Source organism: Hylobates moloch, unplaced genomic scaffold (assembly GCF_009828535.3).
Source record: "Hylobates moloch isolate HMO894 unplaced genomic scaffold, HMol_V3 SCAFFOLD_12, whole genome shotgun sequence".
Taxonomy (NCBI): Eukaryota; Metazoa; Chordata; class Mammalia; order Primates; family Hylobatidae; genus Hylobates; species Hylobates moloch.
This window is the reverse complement of record NW_026652287.1, coordinates 79515100-79535962: the sequence shown is the minus strand read 5'-3', so window position 1 is coordinate 79535962 and position 20863 is coordinate 79515100. Positions and strand designations below refer to the sequence as shown.

General features: G+C 40.4%; 1 pseudogene; it reads right to left on the bottom strand.

Annotated features, from left to right (window-relative positions):
* The window catches only part of LOC116479663 (nucleolar protein 56-like), a 29853-nt pseudogene extending 9225 nt beyond the window's left edge, over positions 1-20628 (bottom strand).
* Between the last annotated feature and the right edge of the window lie 235 nt (positions 20629-20863).

The following is a 20863-nucleotide window of genomic DNA, read 5'->3' as shown; positions in this document are numbered from 1 at the left end:
TTAGGTGACAGGTGCCCTCTGTAAAACTTTTGAATTCATCTCCACCTTCAGTCCATGTTCCACCTAGTCAGGTTTTGCTCGGTGAGGAGTAATCTTCTGTAGCATTTTCTTCTATTCACTGTGCACCCTCCTGCACCATACTTTCATCCTTGTTTGTTTTCCTGTACTTTTTCTCTCTTCACCTGCTGTGAAATATAGTGTTGGCCCAACCATAGGAGTCTTCTATGAATTGTAATCTTTAAACCCTGGGACTAGTTTTCTGCTCTATCTTCCTCCTAGTAAATGCAGATTTGGTGAATTACAATCCCCACCTGACTGATCTCAATAAACTTTTCCTCCATTATATTTTTTCCTTCAGAAACATAGAATGGGTTAATGAACTTTTGAGGGGAGAGAATGGGAAAGATTTGGGAAAGTCTCAGGTAAATAGTACTGACCTTGTGAAGAGTGTTAATGTTATTATATAGCAGTGAAAATACAAGAGATAGAAAAAATAACATAGCAATCATTGTCCAAATATGGCCCACTTGAACTCTGGATGGTATTTCAGCACTGTAGGAAAATTCCAGAAATCTCTCTGCCTACAAATATTTTCCTCACCTTATCTGCCTCTGCTGATAAATGGAGGATAAGCTTGACATTAGCAAATATTTGAAGAAGTGCTGTACTTGAAGAACTACAGCACCAGTGCTGGAGGCAGCAGTATTCCAGTCCATGAATAGCCTGTTATGTCCTTTACCTGATTTATTGAATACTTTCTGATTTACATTTTTACCCAGATCTTCAGTCTAACTTCAGTAGGTTAGTTTGCATAAATTCTTGAAACACTAGTCTCTGAGAAGTCAGATGCTAGTCTGCCCCTATACAGGAGTGCAGAGTGTATGCCTAGGAACACTAGTTGAACTCATAGGAAGGGAGATTCTGCCAAAAAAGTTCAAGGAGTTCTAAGATTTCTTTTTTTTTTCTTTTTTTTTTTTTTTTTGAGAAGTCTCACTCTGTCACCCAGGCTGGAGAGCAGTGGCACGATCTCGGCTCCCTGCAACCTCCACCTCCCGGGTTCAAGCGATTCTCCTGCCTCAGCCTCCCGAGTAGCTGGGATTACAGGCTCCCGCCACCATGCCTGGCTAATTTTTGTATTTTTAGTAGAGACGGAGTTTCACCATGTTGGCTAGGCTGGTCTCCAACCCCCGACCTCAGGTGATCTGCCCGTCTTGGCCTCCCAAAGTGCTGGGATTACAGGCATGAGCCACTGCACCCAGCCGAGTTTAAGATTTCTAGCAGCCTTTTCTTTTTTCTCTTTTCTTTTCTTTCTTTCTCTCTCTCTCTCTCTCTCTCTTTCTCTTCCCTTCCCTTCCCCTTTTTTTTTTTTTTTTTCAGACAGGGTCTTGCTCTGTCATCCATGCTGGAGTGCAGTGGTGTGATCATAGCTACTGCAGCTTCAAACTCCTGGGCTCAAAGGATCCTCCCACCCCAGCCTCCTGAGGAGCTGGGACTACAGGAGCACACCTGTATAATAGTACATACCTGACTAATTTATTTTTATTTTTTTAGAGATGGGGTCTTGCTATGTTGCCCAGGCAAACTTTGAACTCCCAGCCTCAAGTGATCCTCCTGCTTTAACTTCCCAAAGTGTTGGGATTACAGACATTAGCCACTACCCCTGGCTAGCTTTGCTTTCTTTGGTATGCCCCGGCTAGGACCAAATTTACTGGGACCCCGTTTATACACATAGTTTCTTAAGCAGTGAGAATCATGTGCCCCTGCTCCCCATGTTTGCATACATGACTAATCTACTAATAGCTTTTGACCATTTGGGCAACCCTGCATTTAAGCAAACCAAGTACTTGTAACTTGAATATGGAAACAAACAGAAATCCTGTACAAATGGGCTGTGCTGGATTATTTAACTTTTCATTTCTTTGAAGGGCTCCTTTTGCCCTTAGAGATAGCATTTGAGAGAAATTCCAAAATTCAGGCAGAAATTCAGGACAAAAATGCAAGTTTAAGCTCTGGTTTCTGAACTGTGGTGCATATTAGGCAAGATTGTTCTGGATAGACCAGAAACTTTGGCCTGTGCAATTCATGCTGCATGTTGCTATGATGTGCATCTGGATGTATTCACCTCGAGGTTGTTTATTTACAATGAGAATTGAAGGAAAAGTTCAGAAACATCCTGTCACAGGATGTGTGGATAGGCCTGCTGAATGCTGAAGCCAGAGGAAATCAGGAAAGTTTCAGCAATTAGTGATGGCATTGCCCTCTAGTGGTTTGTCCGTGGCTTAAAAATGAATATACTGCAGGTGTATCCCAGTTCTCCAAAGAATTGTCCCAAATAAACTGTCAGACTGTGTATGGAAAAGAGAAAAGGAGGGGAAAGGGGAAGCGAGCAAGAGGGAAAGAAAGGAGGAGGGAGAGGATTCTTGCCAGGATAGCCCATCTCAGCAGCTAGGAAGCTCTAGGAGCCAGGCTTTCTGTAGAAGGCTTCTGACATCCAATTAGGCCCTCAGTGAAAACATTTTTTTCCCAAGCTTCTGGCAAGTGATTCTAGCTAAAAGTCACTATTCAGGATTTGCAATAGGGCCCTGGGTTCCTTTCCAGCCTCCACAGCTTTGTACCAGCTTCCCCTCCCCTGTCACATTCCATTCCTAGGTAAGTCATCACACGTGCTGAGAGGTAGAACCGTCTGCAGGGCAAAGTGTGTAGGTAGACCAGGCTTCTTTTCTTGCACCCCCACCCTTCTTTATGTTTCCTTTATGCCTCACTGTCATCTCCCCAATTACTTTTGCTGCCCTTTATACTTAATTTCCTGTTGGCTCCCCACAGAAGAGCTGGTGGCCCAATTCCTCAGGTGCCTGAAAGAATGTTTAGAGAGCTGCCTCAGCCTTTAGGGAATGACAGGAATGCTGAGAATTTCAGGCAGTACTTTTCAGACCCACTGGAAAGAAAGTTTTGGCCCAGAGATGGGGCAGGGTGCAGGGGGTCGGAGGGATGGGCTTGGGGTGTGTGTGTGTGTGTGTGTGTGTGTGTGTGTGTGTGTGTGTAAGAGGAGCTTCAAAACCACCTCAGATCATAATTACCTGAGGCTGTGGACTTGTCTGAAGCCTAGAAGTCTCACCGTGGAGTCATTTCATGTTTGTTGACCTATAGGAACAGAGGCCTCTGGGAAAGTGTTGTTTGTGTAGCAAATTATAGATATGTGAAATTAATTTGGCTCTGAGTCTTGAGACATGAGTTATTTCTTGTAATATTTTAGTCATAGTCCTCATAGTTGATAAACAGAGTAAGAAACTTTTCAGTGTTGAAATGCAGACTATTATTCCTGGGTTTGTTAAATCCTGGAACTTCTCCAGAGTCTAATTTCATTACAGGAAGGAGGGGAAAATGGCGAACGTTTGACTCAGAACTGTCACCACAGTCTTTCTGATTCTCTATCCACATAAAGTTTTATGTTTGGTTATTTTTGAATGCTTTTTATTCAACTCAGAGGTGTTGGAACCAGAGCAACTTCATCTTAAATAGGGGGGCTAGGTAAAATAAGGCTGAGGCCTATTGGGCTACATTCCCAGACAGTTAGGAATTCTAAGTCACAGGATCAGATAAGAGGTAGGCACAAGATACAGGTCGTAAAGGCCCTGCTGATGAAACAGGTTGCAGTAAAGAAGCCGACTAAAACCCACCAAACCAAAACCAAGATGATGATGAAAGTTACCTCAGGTTGTCCTCACTGCTACACTCCCATCAGCGCTATCACAGTTTACCCTATATGGTCTAAAAGGGGGAGGCATGAATAATCCACTTCTTGTTTAGCATATAATCAAGAAATAACCGGAAAAGTGGGCAACCAGCAACCCGTGGGGCTGCTCTGCCTATGGAGTAGCCATTCCTGCATTCCTTTACTTTCCTAGTAAACTTGCTTTCACTTTATGGATTCGCCTCAAATTCTTTTTTGTGCGAGATCCAATAACCCTCTTTTGGGGTCTGGATCAGGACCCCTTTCTGGTAACATGAGGACAGTCAAAACCCACATCACAAACACAACAACCTTTGTGACACTTAGAGGAATTTCAAATGAGGAACATGATTTGATTGGTTGGGACTTAGTCTGGTAATGTGAGGCCTCTGCTTTAAATTATTTATTTACCTGTTATTCTAAGGCATGTCTGGCTCTTGATAAAGACTTACTGTTACCTTCAAATGTTGCAGCCACTTCACAGGACTGTCCTTCTCCACCTTTTGTCTCCATGAAAACCACCTTGGAAACATAAATATGTTACTTAGGAGAGGCAACACTTCAACTCACATTCAAAGAGTGCAAACATTACCATGCTTAACCAATTTAGTGAGAATCTTTCCTTATGTTAAGGTATAAACGTGAAAGGATCTTATTTTTCCCTTAATTGCTACTAACTGTGTTTTTTTAAAACTCTTTGCCTGCTGGGTAGTAAGCTCCCTTAATGGTGTCTCAGCCTAGTTCTATAACTTGTGTCACATCCAGTTAATTAAAAATGTTCTCATTGGAATCTTAAGACTCAGAAGTGTTCTTTTAAAAAGTGTAAAAATCATTTTCTATCCAAAAGTCTTCTTTCTCCTCTGTCTACCCCCAGAATAGTCTAGTAATCTTAAATACTGGAGGGTGGAGTGTGGGGTCTTGGTCTGTTCTTTCACATCCTAGTCCCCTTTCCTGTGGTTACCCACTGATGTAGAAACTGAAGCTGACATTGACTCCTCTTACCTGCCTGCCTCTGGTGAGGTTGTCTTGTCCTCACTTCTCTCCATAGGTTGTGGCTGTTTATTTGGCCAACAGACTGTCCTTTGGTTGAATCCATAGGAAGGAGTCTGAATATGGTCTCTCTTGAGGCACATATGCTGGTTCTTCAGTGGACTCTATAGGATATTTCTGACCAGGCTCCAGGTGGAGACCTCTCTCAGGTATAATAATCTTCTTCATACCATAGTACCCAGTTTCATGGGAAAGCATGAAGGCTTAAGCCTCCTGCCACCTTCCTTGGTGTTTATCAGTGCCATGCGAAACCCTTTATTTTTGCTACTCCAAAGAGTGGCAATGCAGTCTGTCCTCTGGCACTTCTCAGCTTCAGCACCTCTCTCCTCCCTCTGCTCTCCCAAGGATCAGGTGCTGTGTCAGGTCAATGATGTGACAACTTTCAGATCAGAGCTAATCTCCAATCCCCAGCTTAGTGGTGTTGGTGGGAAGCACATTTTAGTTCATGTGGAATGCCTAGGTCACATTCTAACTCCCCAAACAGTAAGAGATGGTGGAAGGGATAGCTCTCTACAAAATACATCTCCCTAAGAGATACCCCTGTTTTCTTTCTTTTCTTTTTTTTTTTTTTGAGACAGGGTTTCACTTTGTTGCCCAGGCTGGGGTGCAGTGGCATAACTTGGCTCACTGAAACCTCCGCATCCCAAGTTCAAGCGATTCTGCTGCCTCAGCCTCCTGAGTAGCTGGGATTACAGGTGTGTGGCACCACACCCAGTTAATTTTTTTTCTCTTTTCTTTTCTTTTTTTTTAAGTAGAGATAGGGTTTCATCTTGTTGGCCAGGCTGGTGTTGAACTCCCAACCTCAGGTGATCCGCCTGCCTTGGCAGTGATGGGATTACAGGTGTGAGCCACCTGCCCAGCGTGACTTCTGTTTTCTCCAAGTCTTTAATCACAGAAGTGAATCTGCTGAAGTATTAACTGCCTTTAATGCCTGCATGAGGATGTCTGTCCCCTACATCTGTAACTTCTCTAGACAAAGAACGTGAGGTAAAGTTTTATTCTTAGCTCCAGGCCTTCCTCTGCGATTCTTGATGTTTAGTCCCCAGTACAATGAGTTAGTGTTTCTCAGTCTTGGCTTCATATTAGCTTCAATTGTTCTGAGTATTATAGTTTTAGGGTTTGTTTTGTTTTGTTTTGTTTTTTAATCTAGTGATTTTGATGCAAAATGAGGATGAAGAATCTCACATGACCAGTGGAGAGAACAAGACTCTGAAAGGACAGGATTTAGAAATAATTATGATAGAGATTGGTTAGTATACCAATCTCTTGAGAAACATGTGTTTCTTGAGGTGCACCTGAAGAAAGCAAAACTCCTGTATGAGTAGTTTGACGGATGAAGAATTTGGGGAAGGGATCATTGAATAGTTCCATTTCCCCCCAAAAATTTTCATACTAATCATTTTGTTTTTCTCACCATCAAATACTCAATCTCACTCTTAGGAAAAAGAAGAAAAATGGAATTTTTTTCTTAACACTGCCAGTTGGGCTGGCCAAGGTGCTGTGCTTGTGGTCTTGCTTTAGACTTGGTCCTAGTCCTATAACATAGTAAAGAATAGGGATAAGATTTCTGCAATTAGTTATCATGCAAAGCAATTGGTCTAGGCCTTTTTAAAAAGGTTTAGCTCCTGGCCATGAGAAGAATGGTACTTCTTCCTGGAGCATTTAAAGTCTGTCTACTCAGATACCTTTTTCTTTCCAGGCCTTCTTTTCCATGTGCTAAAATAATATCTACTGCCTTACAGTAAGCCCACTCCGAAGTTCAGCGAAAGAGAGGGAGCATCTCCTTTATGTCTCCATAAAACTTTCTCAGAAAACTTTCTCAGAACTTTCCACTTCCTTCTGTGTCTCATGAACCAAGACTGAATCATATGTTCACTTTTGAAGCCAATGGCCAGTCAAGGGAACAGGATTCTCATTGGTGGATTAGACTGTCCACAGGGGGTGGAATGGATATTGAAAAGTCAACTTTTATGAAGACTACACTCTGCTTACCTCTCTCATAGCACTTTTCACACCATTTTGTAGTATTCTCTTTATTTTTCTCTTTTCTGTAATAGGTTAAGGATCCTCTCTTATTTATTTATTTTTTCTTTCCAGGTCCTCCAGGAGTTTATAATCTGATTAGCAATATAGTATCAACTCAGATATAAAATACACACGCACACATACACTTCAAGTAGATGCATTTAAGTGCTGCATTGTGTCCTTGAATTTGGGTGCCCTAACTGAATCAGCAGTATAAAAGGTCATGATAGCAAAGTCCACTGGAAATGCCTTTCCACTGAAAAACTACAGTGACAGTAGTTTTTCCAGTCTTTTCAGATCCCCTAAAGTCTGATATGCCTCCATCTATGTTGTCCTATAGCTCCATATTCACATGATTTTTGGTCAATCCTCCTTGGATGCAGTCATGTTTATGAGGATTTTCCTATAGTCAAAAGATCTTTACAAGTCTCTTATTCCCTTTATTCTCTGTTTCCTTGAAGTTGCTTAGAGCTGCAGTAAAACAGGTATTCGAAGGTCTCCTGTGGTACAGCACCATCATTTGAACAGCTTTTGTCAGGCATTATTGGTCAAAATGGTTGGCTAGAACATAAAATACATGGAGAGAGACCATACTGGAATAAACAAGATACTTAGGGCAGCATAGTAGAGTGCTCAGTGGCTGACAGAGTATAAAACAGTCTACTGCACTCATGGCAAAACAGAAAATCTGTATCTAGCAATTAAAGGAAAAATGCATATGAACAATGATTTATAAAATGTTTTTGGAAAATAATTCAGACAAATAAGCTTAAAAGGAACAGATGCTACATACAATGATATTAGATAAGGGCTGGGCGCAGTGGCTCACACCTGTAATCCCAACACTTTGGGAGGCCGAGGTAGGTGGATCACCTGAGGTCAGGAGTTTGAGACCAGCCTGACTGACATGGTAAAACCGCTTCACTACTAAAAATACAAAATTAGCCAGGCGTGGTGGTGGGTGCTTGTAGTCCTAGCTACTCAGGAGGCTGAGGCAGGAGAATTACTTGAACCCAGGAGGCAGAGGTTGCAGTGAGCTAAGATCACGCCGCTGCACTCCAGCCTAGGCAATAGAGTGAAACTCCATCTCAAAAAAAGAAAACAACAACAACAACTATGTGCTATACTACCATTTATTATATGCTAATATAGCAAATGGTAGCATAGTAAACTAGTTTGGGATGTCTATCAGCCCATATCTTCTTTTTCAGATGTGAATCAATAGCCCCTGATGAAAGGATAGGTTTAGGTGGCTAGGTTTGTACCATGGAACCCACATCTCTGGCCCCACAGATTGCACCAGGAATGTGAATACCTGACCTAAGATGAATTAGTTACATTTTCTTTCTCGGTTTCCTTAATGACCCCAAAACTGTATTTAGATAGTGTTGAGTTGGTCCTAGTGCCTCAAATGGGCTTTAGTTACAATTAAATTTGGCTTTGAGGGGCAGAAAGCAAAAATTACAATGCCTAAGCAAGATAGAAACTTATTTTTCTCTCATGTAAATATAGGCAGTCCTGAAGGCTCATCTGGCTAGCCATTTCATGATCATCAGGGACTCAGACCCCTTCTGTCTTATTCCTCTACCATTTTCAACATGTGGCTTTTACCCAGTGGTAAGCTGGTAAACTGGCCCTATTGGGGGGGGAGAAATGGTATAATTTGTAGCATTTGCCTGATTTTCATGGTGGAAATACTCCCACCATGGCCAATTTCAAGCTACAATGGTTTAACAACCAGCTTGCAGAATTCCTCAGTGTTTAACCATCTGCTCTCCCAAGTTCATATAAGCCAAATCTAGCACACCTCTGCTTCTCTCTCATGGTCCAAAGTGGCTGCCCTCACTCCAGACATTAGAATTGCATTTCAATCAATAGAATGGAAGAAATTGGAAGAAAAGATCAAACTCCTTCCCTTTTTAGGATATCTTCTGGGAAGTGTGCACAGCTCTTCCACTTAAATCTCATTGGTGAGAACTTTAACACATGTCCACACCTAGATGAGAAATGTATTCTTTATTCTGGGCCACCATTCACCACCTATTTGGGTGTTCTTTTAATAAAGAAGCAGAGGAGATTAAATTTTGGTGAAAATTATTAGTCTCTGTCACTAATAATAACACTAGTTCCATATAAAAGCCCAAGTTAATGAGGAACCAGAAGATCCAGTTAAAAATAAGTTAGTTTTCAGAGTGAGATGAATTGGAGTGGATTACAGCAGTAATCCTAAATATGTAGCTCCAGATAGAGAAAGGATCACTGCCTATTATCTAAATTTTAGTGTGACCATTGATAACACCCCCTTTTTCATCTCTTGAGTTTCAAACCAATTGAGGGACAGATATTAAGTCAGGCACATGGAAATAAAAGTGTCACCTTTATTTTAGCCATTTGGAGGACAACTTTTTTTTTTTTTTTTTTTTTTTGAGATGGAGTCTCGCTCTCTCACCAGGCTGGAGTGCAGTGGCCCAATCTCAGTTCACTGTAACCTCTGCCTTGCGGGTTCAAGCGATTCTCCTGCCTCAGCTTCCCGAGTAGCTGGGCCTACAGGCACATGCCACCACACCCAGCTAATTTTTGTGTTTTTAGTAGAGACGGGGTTTCACCACGTTGGCCAGGATGGGATGGTCTCAATCTCTTGACCTTGTGATCTGCCTGCCTTGGCCTCCCAAAGTGCTGGGATTACAGGCGTCAGCCACCACACCCAGCAAGGAAGACAACTTCAATCTTGCAGTATCAAGGGGCTTTCCAACTTCACTGCAGAAATAAACTTATCTACCTAATCAAAGGCAGACTTGGAAAACTGCAGTGCTGCCCACCGTCCCACCCTGGTTTTTACCTGCTGTGGGGACCTGCCCTTGAATGCCCCATTCAGAAGATTCCCAAGGAGAAGAAAGGAAAGGGCTGCACAAAGCATGTGTAGTTTCTTCCTTCAAACTCACCAGTCAGATAATTGATTAAGATTGATTGAGGGTTAAGGAGAGAGGCCAGTATATGTCTATTCATATTGCAACATGAGGAGTAAGTGCTCTTATCTAATACTTAAGACTTCCAAACCTGTTGAGATTTAGCTCATTATCCTGCAATTGGATTATGGGAAATCCATCCGAATCCTTACCACTATCTACACTTATTTAAGCTAACACAGATGGGTTCTTTTACAACGAAACAGTCCCTAAGACAGAAATGTAATTAACAGCTACATTGTGTGAGTCAGAGACTAAATGTTGTGGGAGTTCATAAGAATGTTACAAGAAAGGGTTGGAGCAGACAAAGGATTTTTTTATGTAAGTGGTGGAATGTAAGCTTAAATCTTAATGTCTGGGCAGGATTTTTGATAGGTGGAGGGAATGGAAAGTGTTATGGTCAAGGGGAACTTCATGGATGAAATGAGAATGAGGGAAATGGACATGGCATGGTCAAGGCATGGAGAGGAGACCACAAAGTCTAGCTGAGCTGCCTGTTGAAGAGCAGTGGAAAAACAAGTTAGGCAATTTGGGAGCAAGATTATGTACAACTGTAACAGAGGAGTATGTAGTTGATGGGGAAGGAAATTGGGAGTCATTGCAAAAATGTGGTGTTTTTCACAGATATTCTGGAGAAAGTAATATTCCCTGAACTTAATAGTCGCATAGAGCACAGATTCCCTTTTTTGCTTAAACCAGTTAAACTATATATCCCTGACTAATACATTTCACTTATAGGGTATAGGGAAGTAATTCTCGAATTTCTACATGCACTAGAATAAATTGGAGGATTTGTTAAAATACAGATGCTTGGCCCTACTGCCGCAGCTTCCAGTGCAGTAGATCTGGGATGGGACTCAAGAATTTTTTTTTTTTGGCTGGGCACAGTGGCTTACGCCTGTAATCCCAACACTTTGCAAGGCTGAGGTGGGAAGATCACCTGAAGCCAGGAGTTTGAAACCAGCCCGCACAACAAAGTGAGACTCTGTCTCATAAATAAATGAGTAAATGCAATGAAAAGGAATTTTTACTTTTAGGAAGCCCCAGGTGATGTTAATGCTGCTGGGATTATACTTTGAGAGTCAGTAAGATGAATGCTGGCCTAGGATGAATCATTTTGAGTTTTGAATAAGTGAATGCATGAAAATGAATTCCCTAAATCATAAAATGAGAAATTAGATGAAATGGCCTCTGAGGTCTTTTTGAGTCTATGCTCCTGTGAGTCTAAACTACAGAATACCCCATTCGCATGAAATCTTAGTGTTTACTGAGATTGCTTTCATCTTTTGTTACTGCATTCATTTTACATGAGAGGCTCATATCATTCCGTCAGTGGGAATCTCAAGGCAGGTGATTGGACTTCAGATATGTTCTCAAGAGGGAAGGACCTCTTAACACGGGTCCTCCATGCTTCTGCACTCAAGAAAATAAAAAAGGAAAAAAAGAAAAGCAGCAGTGAATTCCAATCTTGCCCATACTGCTTTAAAAGGTTAAAAGAGAGGGGATGAGACTTTCTAAAGGAAAGGTGTGGTTGACTCCGAACCTGAAGCTTTGGAGAGCATTTACCCAAACTGTTAACATTTCAGCCTTAAGAAAATATTTACCCAATTCCTAATTGTCCAAAACAATCAGCTGGATATCTGGCCAAAGGAGTCAAGGCTTCCTGGTGAGCTCAAACTTTCATCACGGATGACTGGGCAGGCTGATCTAGCCACAGGGGGAGGGACATTTGTCAACACTTGGAGCAGAGCTCTCCTTACTCTAACAGGCCTGCATACTGTTAGCTGAGTAAAGGCTGGTCTATGGCCTGGCGCGGTGGCTCACGCCTGTAATCCCAGCACTTTGGGAGGCCGAGGCGGGTGGATCACGAGGTCAGGAGATCGAGACCATCCTGGCTAACACGGTGAAACCCCGTCTCTACTAAAAATACAAAAAATTACCTGGGTGTGGTGGCGGGTGCCTGTAGTCCCAGCTACTCGGGAGGCTGAGGCAGGAGAATGGCGTGAACCCAGGAGGCGGAGCTGGCAGTGAGCCGAGATCACGCCACTGCACTCCAGCCTGGGCAACAGAGCGAGACTCCGTCTCAAAAAAAAGTCTGGTCTAAGCAGCTGCTGGCAGCCATACAGGGAACTATGGTCAGATTGGGGGATTTCCTGAATTTCATTTTGAGTGATCTTATGTTATTTGCATACATTTCTGTCTAAACCCATTATATTGTAAACTGCTTTGAGGTTGGGCTGTACCTCACTCATCATTGTATTCCACACAGTGAATATCCATCAATAATATTCTCAATACATATTTATGTCCTAAAACTGAGCACTGACAGTTGTAAGGAGAGTTCATAATACTTAAGGTCAGAATCTTCTGGAGGGGGAAGAGAGGTGAATTAGAGTCCATGCTACTAATATAATGCTTTTCAGTTCATCTTACCTTGCTCATTTTGATCCCTTTGCTTAAAATGTCCTTTAACCTCAACCACTGACAAATTCTTATTCATTCTTGAAAACCAAGCTCAATCATTGCCTCCTCTGTAAAACTTAACCTTTTTTTGTACTAATTCTGTCCTTTAAATATCTTTGCAATTACTTCATAAATGAAAATTAATTGTTTACTTGTCTGAATTATGAGTCTTGAGAGAAGAGTCTGGTTTTGAAGTTTTTAACTGAATTAACAACCACAGTGTAGACAAAGCAGGCAGCTGCTGTGTGGTACCATTTTACAGGTTCAGGGAAAACTCCCCTATCATCTCCCTACCTGTTCTCTTATTCTGGAAAACATACTATAATTCAGAGCTCTGATTCCTGTTTGTTTCCTTAGCTCGTTGAGAAAGGTCATCCTTGAATCTTCTAGCAAACATTTATTTTAATGCTAGGGAGTTCTGATTTCTTGCACAGAGGATGTTTTGATAGGAAAAGAACTTGAGAGCTAAAGAGCAACAGGAGCATGGGGGAGAGTGGAGATGAGGGTTTATCTTGCTTGAGTCACCAAAGATAAACTTTGCCTGGTTTCTAATTTCACCAACAGCTGAAGCTTTCTAATGAGTTAGTCCAATGAAAGACCCAGTAGTACATAGTGGAGCTCAAATTCTACCCACTGAAGCTAGGGAAGGAAAGAATTCTACTGTTTCCATCAGTCATATGTTGAAACTGGGTCTGAAATGGTTTTAAAGTCTTCAGCGGTAAACCAGTAGAAGCTGCATAGCTCTTCGTTTGAGTGTTGCTGTGTTACTAGAAATCAGACTATGCTTTGGTGCCTTGAAGACCCAAAATTGCAATGTATGAAATCCTAAGAAATGTTAAAAATATTTCTGAGCCTTTTGGGAAGACATTATGAATTTATTTCTGCACCTGATCTCCTGGAAACTGAGCCAGCTGGACATTGATTAGGTCTTGATTTAGTGTCACTCATAACTATTGACAGTTTTATGAAGGATCTTTTTTCCTAGGCAAAGGTCAAGGGATGCAAGTCAATGGAAAATATATCTTTTCTTTTCAGAAAAGAGAGTGCTGCCTCTGCTAGTTTCCATGGCTGCATCTCTATGTATCTACATATAGGGAATTATTTGCTTTAAATTGTCTCATTTCTGGATCTGACTAGAATGAATTTTGTGTTTTGTATTTGTGATTTTTATACATGTCAGAGTATTTACTGACAGAGATGCAATAGTTAAAAGCAAAAATTGCTGAACAGCTTCAAGTGTGCTATGGAAATAAGAGGTGGGAAGATGGGAAAGACAGCGTGTAAATAATCAAATATTTGTTGGCCCCTGATTCATAATTAATTTTTAGAAATGCCATATCCAATCTAGATAAGAATAAAATACTCTTTATCATTCTGATATTTTCTGCATATGTTTTTACAGATTATAATCTCTTACACACAGTTTCCCAAATTTTCTCACTGGTCACTTAGGTAACGTACCTATATTGTATTGCCTGTCTCCCTTGTTTTTCCACACAGTGGAGCTGTAACTGCACTAAGATGGTGCAAACAGATTTCCAAAGATGTAAGATTCAGTGAATTATAGTGAGAATTGACAAGAAGTTTCTGTTTATCCATTGACCAGAGAAGGGAAATAATTCATTAAGTTTAGTTTGAAGGTCTCAGGATGTTGAAATCAGACTTTTACATCTTAATCCAGTGAGAATGAAAAATGAACTACTTATAGTATCTGCCCATGACAAGTCATTTCTTTGCATAGGGATGCAAATCTTATCACACAGTGGTCTGGAATATTCCTTTCAAAGAGATAAGCTGTTTGTTTTTCAAAATGGAGCTTCCAGGTGTGCCAATTCTGAACACAAGGCTTTGTTATTTGGAGAATAATATCCTTTTATGGTGGTACTAGGTTAGTTGGCAAATATTTACTAATGCATACTTTGTGCTAGGAACTGTTCTGTTCACGAGGACAGGGAAAAGAACAACACAGATGACTCCTTGCCTGTTCATAGCTTCCACTTTAGTGGGAGGAGACAGATGATAAAAGTGCAGCCATGAAAAGGTAAGATAAAGTGATGCATTACAGATTGACTAAACTGGTTAAGAAAGATCTCTCAGAAGAGGCCAGGCGTGGTGGCTCACACTTGTAATCCCAGCACTTTGGGAGGCCGAGGCGCATGGATCATGAGGTCAGGAGTTCAAGATCAGCCTGGCCAAGATGGTGAAACCCCGTCTCTACTAAAAATACAAAAAATGAGCTGGGCGTGGTGGTGGGCATCTGTAATCCCAGCTACTCGGGAGGCTGATGCAGAGAATGGCTTGAACCCGGGAGGTGGAGGTTGCAGTGAACCGAGATCGCGCTACTGCACTCCAGCCTGGGCGACAGAGCAAAACTCCATCTCAAAAAAAAAAGATCTCTCAGAGGAATGATATCTGAATTAAAGTCTGAATGTTGGGGAAAAGGCAACTATTTGAAAATTTTGAGGGGAAAGAGGTTGAGCTCAGCATATCTGATAGAAACAAGACCAGTAGATTGGGATGGGGTGAACAAGGGAGAATGGTCAGGGAGATGAGGCTAAAGAGGAAGGCAGAGGCTGGGTCACTGAAGGCGTTTTTGGCCATGGTAAGGAGTTTGGAGTTTATTCATGTTGCAATGAAGAGTCATTGAGTGTTTTATGCAGGAAAGGGATGAGGTCTGATGTAATTAGAAAAAATCTGTCTGCTGTGAAGAAGATGGCCAAATGGGTTGCCTTGCCAATGTGATGGCACATGTGATGTCAAGGAGACCTGTTAATTGCTTTAACATAGGGTGGTAACAGTGAAGGTGAGAAATGGTCAGTTTAGAGACATTTGTTGTAGCCAGGGCTCTCAAGACTTATAAATGGATTGGATGTGAAAGAGAAGAACTCAGGATGACTACTAGGTTTTTAATCTGAGCAATGAGTAGATGGTGGTATTATTATTAAGGCTGCTGGTGGCATTGGGGAGAAAGGGGGATTTTATAGCAAAGTAATTGTCTAGAGTTCTCTTCATATTTGTGCAAAGGAATTAGTCATTCTGCTGTAAACTACTTCACTAATGTAATTAGAAAGCTGCATTAATACTTTTTTAACTAGTGGTATCTATTCAGGAGACATTTTTAGATGATAGTTTGTTTTCCAATACCCAGTAGTCTGCAATTCGTGGCCTGGGTGATGCATCAATACCAGGTATCTGTGATTTCTTTTCTTTTTTTTTTTTTTTTTTTTTTTTTTTGAGAAAGAGTCTTGCGCTGTCGCCCAGGCTGAAGTGCAATGGCGCAATCTCGGCTCACTGCAACCTCTGCCTCCCGGGTTCAAGCGATTCTCCTGCCTCAGCCTCCCAAGTAGCTGGGATTACAGGTGCCCACCACCGCACCTGGCTAATTTTTGTATTTCTAGTAGAGATGGGGTTTTGCCATGTTGGCCACCTAGGCTTTATGGCATGGCCTTTTGTTCCTTGGCTACAAACCTGTATAGCATGTGACTGTACTAAATCCTGTAGGCAAATGTAACACAACAGTATTTGTGTGTCCAAACATAAAATGGTGTAGTAAAAATATGGTATTATAATCCTATGGGACCACCATCATTAATATGATCTGTCATTGATCAAAATGTTATGTGGCACATGACTGTATGTGGTTGACCATTTACACTAACAGCCTCTTCTTTTCATTCCTCTACATCCTTTTTTATGGGCTCAAGCAAATGCAACTGTGAAGATTTACTTGTAGTAGACTCCAGATGAGGTTTCTCTTCAGGGTTTAAAGCACCCTTTCCAATTAGCAGCATCTATGCTTTAGGGAGATATGGGGTGGGGTGGCGGGGTGTTATTTTGTTTCCTTTTCTTCTGTTGATCCTGAAGGCTGGTTTTCTGGAAATGACTTGGAAGCACCCTTCTGAATTTCTCTCTGATGACCTATGTATCTTTCTATTTGTAGGATATATAGACACTGTGACTTAGGTAGCAGTGAATCCAGGCAGAAAGGTTAAAGGTAGATAAAAAAGGAGCAGACATATTTCCAATTTCTACTCCATAGCACTTGTATAATATCAAGAAAAAATAATAAGATAACTTGTTTTAATAATCTAGCTTGCCATTCATTTTCTCAGCAACTATTAATTGAGTTCTTCAGTATGCCAGGTAACACCAGATGCCACTCCTACCTTCATGGCTATTTTGGCATCAGCTTGGAAAATGTTTGGTATGCTCATTAAGAAAAATAATTAATTCTTTAAAACTTTAAAGTCATTAGATTTTACTCTGCTAGTTTGTTTAAATATTCATTTATTAATTAATTCACCAAATACGTTTACTTTGATTAATTATCATAGAAAGATTCTTGTGCTAGGTTTCAGGATTTGAGAAAGAAAATCAAAGAAAGATGCAGCTTTCAAAGAGCTATGGAGACTGCTGCATTTCGGTGGATCCTGTGGTGTCAATAAATGCATCAGTAGAGTTAAATCCAATATAATAACCAGCAGTGGTTTGAAACACTCATTTGAAATGTCCTGGGGCTAGAATAAATAATGAATCATTATTATGAAGTGCTAGGTCCCTGGAGAGTATGATCTTTGGACCAGCCAGAGATGGGATGAAAAGCATTTCTGGTCACTGAAACTGTGTGGGAATACAGCATCAGTAATAAATTCAGTTATTTCTCAGGATACACAATAGGGGACAGAGCTACCTCCTCTCTGATGTCTAGTGTATTTTCCCATTTCTTATTTACTATGCTTTGCATTTCCTAAACCCTACTGAGTTTTCATCTTTTGCTGTAATGAGCATTTCCCTGTAAAAATTGTTGGCCACTGTCCCCCCAGTAGAGTTGCTAACAAGTATTACAAATTCAAGGCCAGGAATGACAAACCATATGCAAGTAGAGCTGAAAAAGGTATTAGAGTTAAATGACTATGAGTCTGCAATATTTTTTATTTTGTTAATGTACAAAACATAACACCACACCTGCAGGATGTTCTGATATATGAATACAATCTTAGCTTTTAGAAGTCGTGAGGTAATCTTCAATATTGAAGATCCCTGATCAGGTATCAAGTCTAGAGAAACCTAGAGAATTTGTAGAGACTTCACTGAGGTAATTTTTGAAAAATAGATTGAAAGTAGGTTGGACACAGTGGCTCACACCTATAATCCCAGCACTTTGGGAGCGTCAGGACCATCCTGGCCAACATGGCAAAACCCTGTGTCTACTAAAAACATAAAAATTGGCTGGGTGTGGTGGCACACGCCTGTAATTCCAGCTATGCGGGAGGCTGAGGCAGGAGAATCCCTCAAACCCGGGAGGCGGAGGTTGCAGTAAGCGCAGATGGCCCCACTACACTCCACCCTGGGTGACACAGCAAGACTTCGTCTCAAAAAAAGAAAAACAGATTGAAGGATTATATAAGGCAGGAAGAGTATGACTTTGAGAACCAGAAGACATGGTGGCTCATGATGGAGTTTTCTTTAGGAGGCGAGTGTGATGAGTGGAAGAAGAGAGATTTGTTGAAGACTGGGAAAACTCTTTTGATCCTTTTTAAACAACTCTAAAAGGTAGGTTTTTTAGGTCCCCATAGTATGCTATTTTCATTTACAGATGAATTTGAAATGAAGTGAATGATTTAACTTAGATGTATGTGCCTAATAGATCTAGTACAGTGTTAGGAAGAACATTAGCTTTCCAGTTAGGTCTCCTTTCCAGTCTACTATCTTGGCTAGGCTACTTTCTAGAATTATGTGACCTTGTTTAAGTTATTTTGTTTTCTTATCTGTAAAATGGACCTAATAGAGCCTGTGCTGTTAGTAGAGGAGTAGATAAGTAACTGTATATGAATTACCTACTATATTATACATCTTAACCTTTTGATAAACAAAACTAGTATTATGACAAAATTACAGAAGTTTGTAAAATATCTACTGAAGATATTGAAAAAACTGGATATATTTTTATTAAATTGTGATATTAGGAGTGTCCTGGAAAGAAGGATTTGATAACTTTCTCACATTCCCAACAGACGAATTTTATTTTTTCCCTTGATGCAAAATAATGCATGGTTTATATGGTAATTCAAAATATTCACTAGTATATAAAGTAAAACTCTACTGTGCTCTAATTCCATGCACTAAGATGATCATCATTAATAGTTTGTTATATACCCTTTCATACCTTCCCTCAGTTATATGAAAAAAGAATACATATCTTTTCTTAGAAAAATAGAATGAAATTGGGCACATATTTCTGCAACTTGCTTTTTAAATATATAACAATGTATCATGAACGCCTTTCTCTGTCAATTCATGGAATTCTATCTAGTTTGTTTTTGATTTTATAGCTGCATGATATTCCATAAGGTGATTACATCATTATTTATTCAATTAGTCTCCCGCTACTTGACTTTCAGATTGTTTCCAGTTTCCGTTTTAAGTTTTGCCTCAAGAAAAGATGCTGCAATGTACAATATTGTATGTTTTTCTGAAGGATGTATTCATAGAAATATGCATGGCTAGATAAAGACATATTTAATATTGTAATAGGTTAAAGAAGACTTCACTAGATTCAGGTTAGGATTTATTTTAACTGACTTTAAACCAATATGTATGGCTTGCATTACTGAAAAACAACTTAAAGCAAATGGCCTATTGACCAGTGGGTTCAATGGGGCATCACTAAGTGAATAAAGTTGGAAGTTAAATGTTTATTTCTCTTGGACTTTGGAAGTTATAGGATTGTCCTCTTCCTAGAACTTATTTTAGTAACTCTGTTCTCCTGAGAACACAATTGTAGCTTTGGAGGCTTTGGAATTTATTGAAGAGGAATGTCTGGCTGATTTAAAGCACTGCTGGTCGCTCAAGTTAGGGCATTAGTACCTTTTAGTTAACAACATCAAAGAGGTGTGGGAGATCCACTTTGAATGGTGATCTGTGTTCATAGCCCTGAGAAGACTGTCAAGATAATCAAGACAATTTTCTGTTGTACTTTTAAGAGTGAAATTAGCTCGGAGAAAATTGGTGAGTTACTTTAGTGGGAGAAATCCAGCATGCTGAGTTATCTAATTCATATAATACTGTTTTAACAAAATGGAGCTGGACGCTGTGGTGCACACCTATCATCACAACTATTCAGGAGGCAGAGGTGGGAGGATCACTTGGGTCCAGCTGTTTTGGGCTGTAGTGTGCTATGCTGATAGAGTGTCCACACTATGTTCGGCCACAATGTAGTGACCTCCCAAATCAGGGGACCACCAGGTTGCTTGAGGAGGGGTGAGCCAGCCCAGGTCAGAAACGGAGCAGGTCAAAACTGCCGTGTTGATTAGTAGTGAGACTGCACCTGTGAATAGCCACTGCCCTCCAGACTGGGCAACATAGTGAGACCCCTGTCTCTAAAACAGACAGGCAGACAAACACAAAATGGAATCTGAGAATCTGTGTCATTTGCATTATTTGGATGGAGAGAGAAAAACGGATTAGACTGTAGCTAGGGGATTTTTATCTTTATTTGCCTTCCAAGCTTCTTTATCTCTTCCTGTTTCAAACATTTTCACTGCCAAAAGCCTAATCCACATCTGCACAAAGAGAAGACTACTGCACTAATAGCACACGGAAAAGCACTGGAGCCCTTGGAACTCTTCCTAGGTTAAAATCACTTCTATTAACTTGCTGATTTGTCTCAGAGAAAAATTCCTATTTTCTTTCTTTCTAGTGCCTCCAGAAGAGGAAATTAATTTGTGATTTTTAATTCATTTTCTTATGTCAATTTTAAAACTTTTATCAAAATAATACAGGCACATAGTTTAAAAATAAAATAGTGCAAAGGACTTAATAAAGGAAAGCAACATTTACCCACCGCTCCCTTCCTCAACTCTGGTCCCATTTTTAACTCCTGTTTATTTTGATGACTACTTCCATCTCTCTAAATAGTATTATACCACTACTTCATTTCGTTTAAAAAAATCAGTTATATGTCTATTATCTACTGACTTTCTACTATTTACATGAAAGTTTTCTTCACTTGTATTTCCTCCCCCACCTTTTCTCCTTCCTTCCAGTATAGTTAAATCATCATTTTTAATTCCTCAGTGGTTTACCTTATGTAAAGGTACATTCACTGCTAGTAATTGAAAATCAATTTCAATATTTAAGCAGTAAGGAAAATGTATTTTCTCATAATAACATGTCCCAGGATAAGTCAGCTATAAGATTAGTTAATTCAGATAATGTCTAAAGAAATATGATAGGCTGTTTCTTCCTTTATAGCACTCCTGGAAGCCCAGTGCAGATTCCTCCACATGTCTCCAACTAAAACCAGCCATATACCCACTATTCATGACTGACAAGGGGTGTGCCATTACCATAATCTACAATAATCATGATTTACCTCAATCCTTCCGAGCTCATGACCCGATCCCAAAGAATAATGTGGAGACATGAGTAAAATCTGGCCTCCGCTAACAATAACAACAACAAAAAAAGCAGTAGGAAGGGGGGAGGAAGAAGGGGAGGTAGCAATAGGACAGGCACAAATAATGTCTGCTATAATTAACTCCATAGTTTTAATTTATTTATTCCTTTTTTTATTCTTCCATTGACCCTAGAAATTATTTCTTGATTCCCCAACCCTTCCCGTGAACAA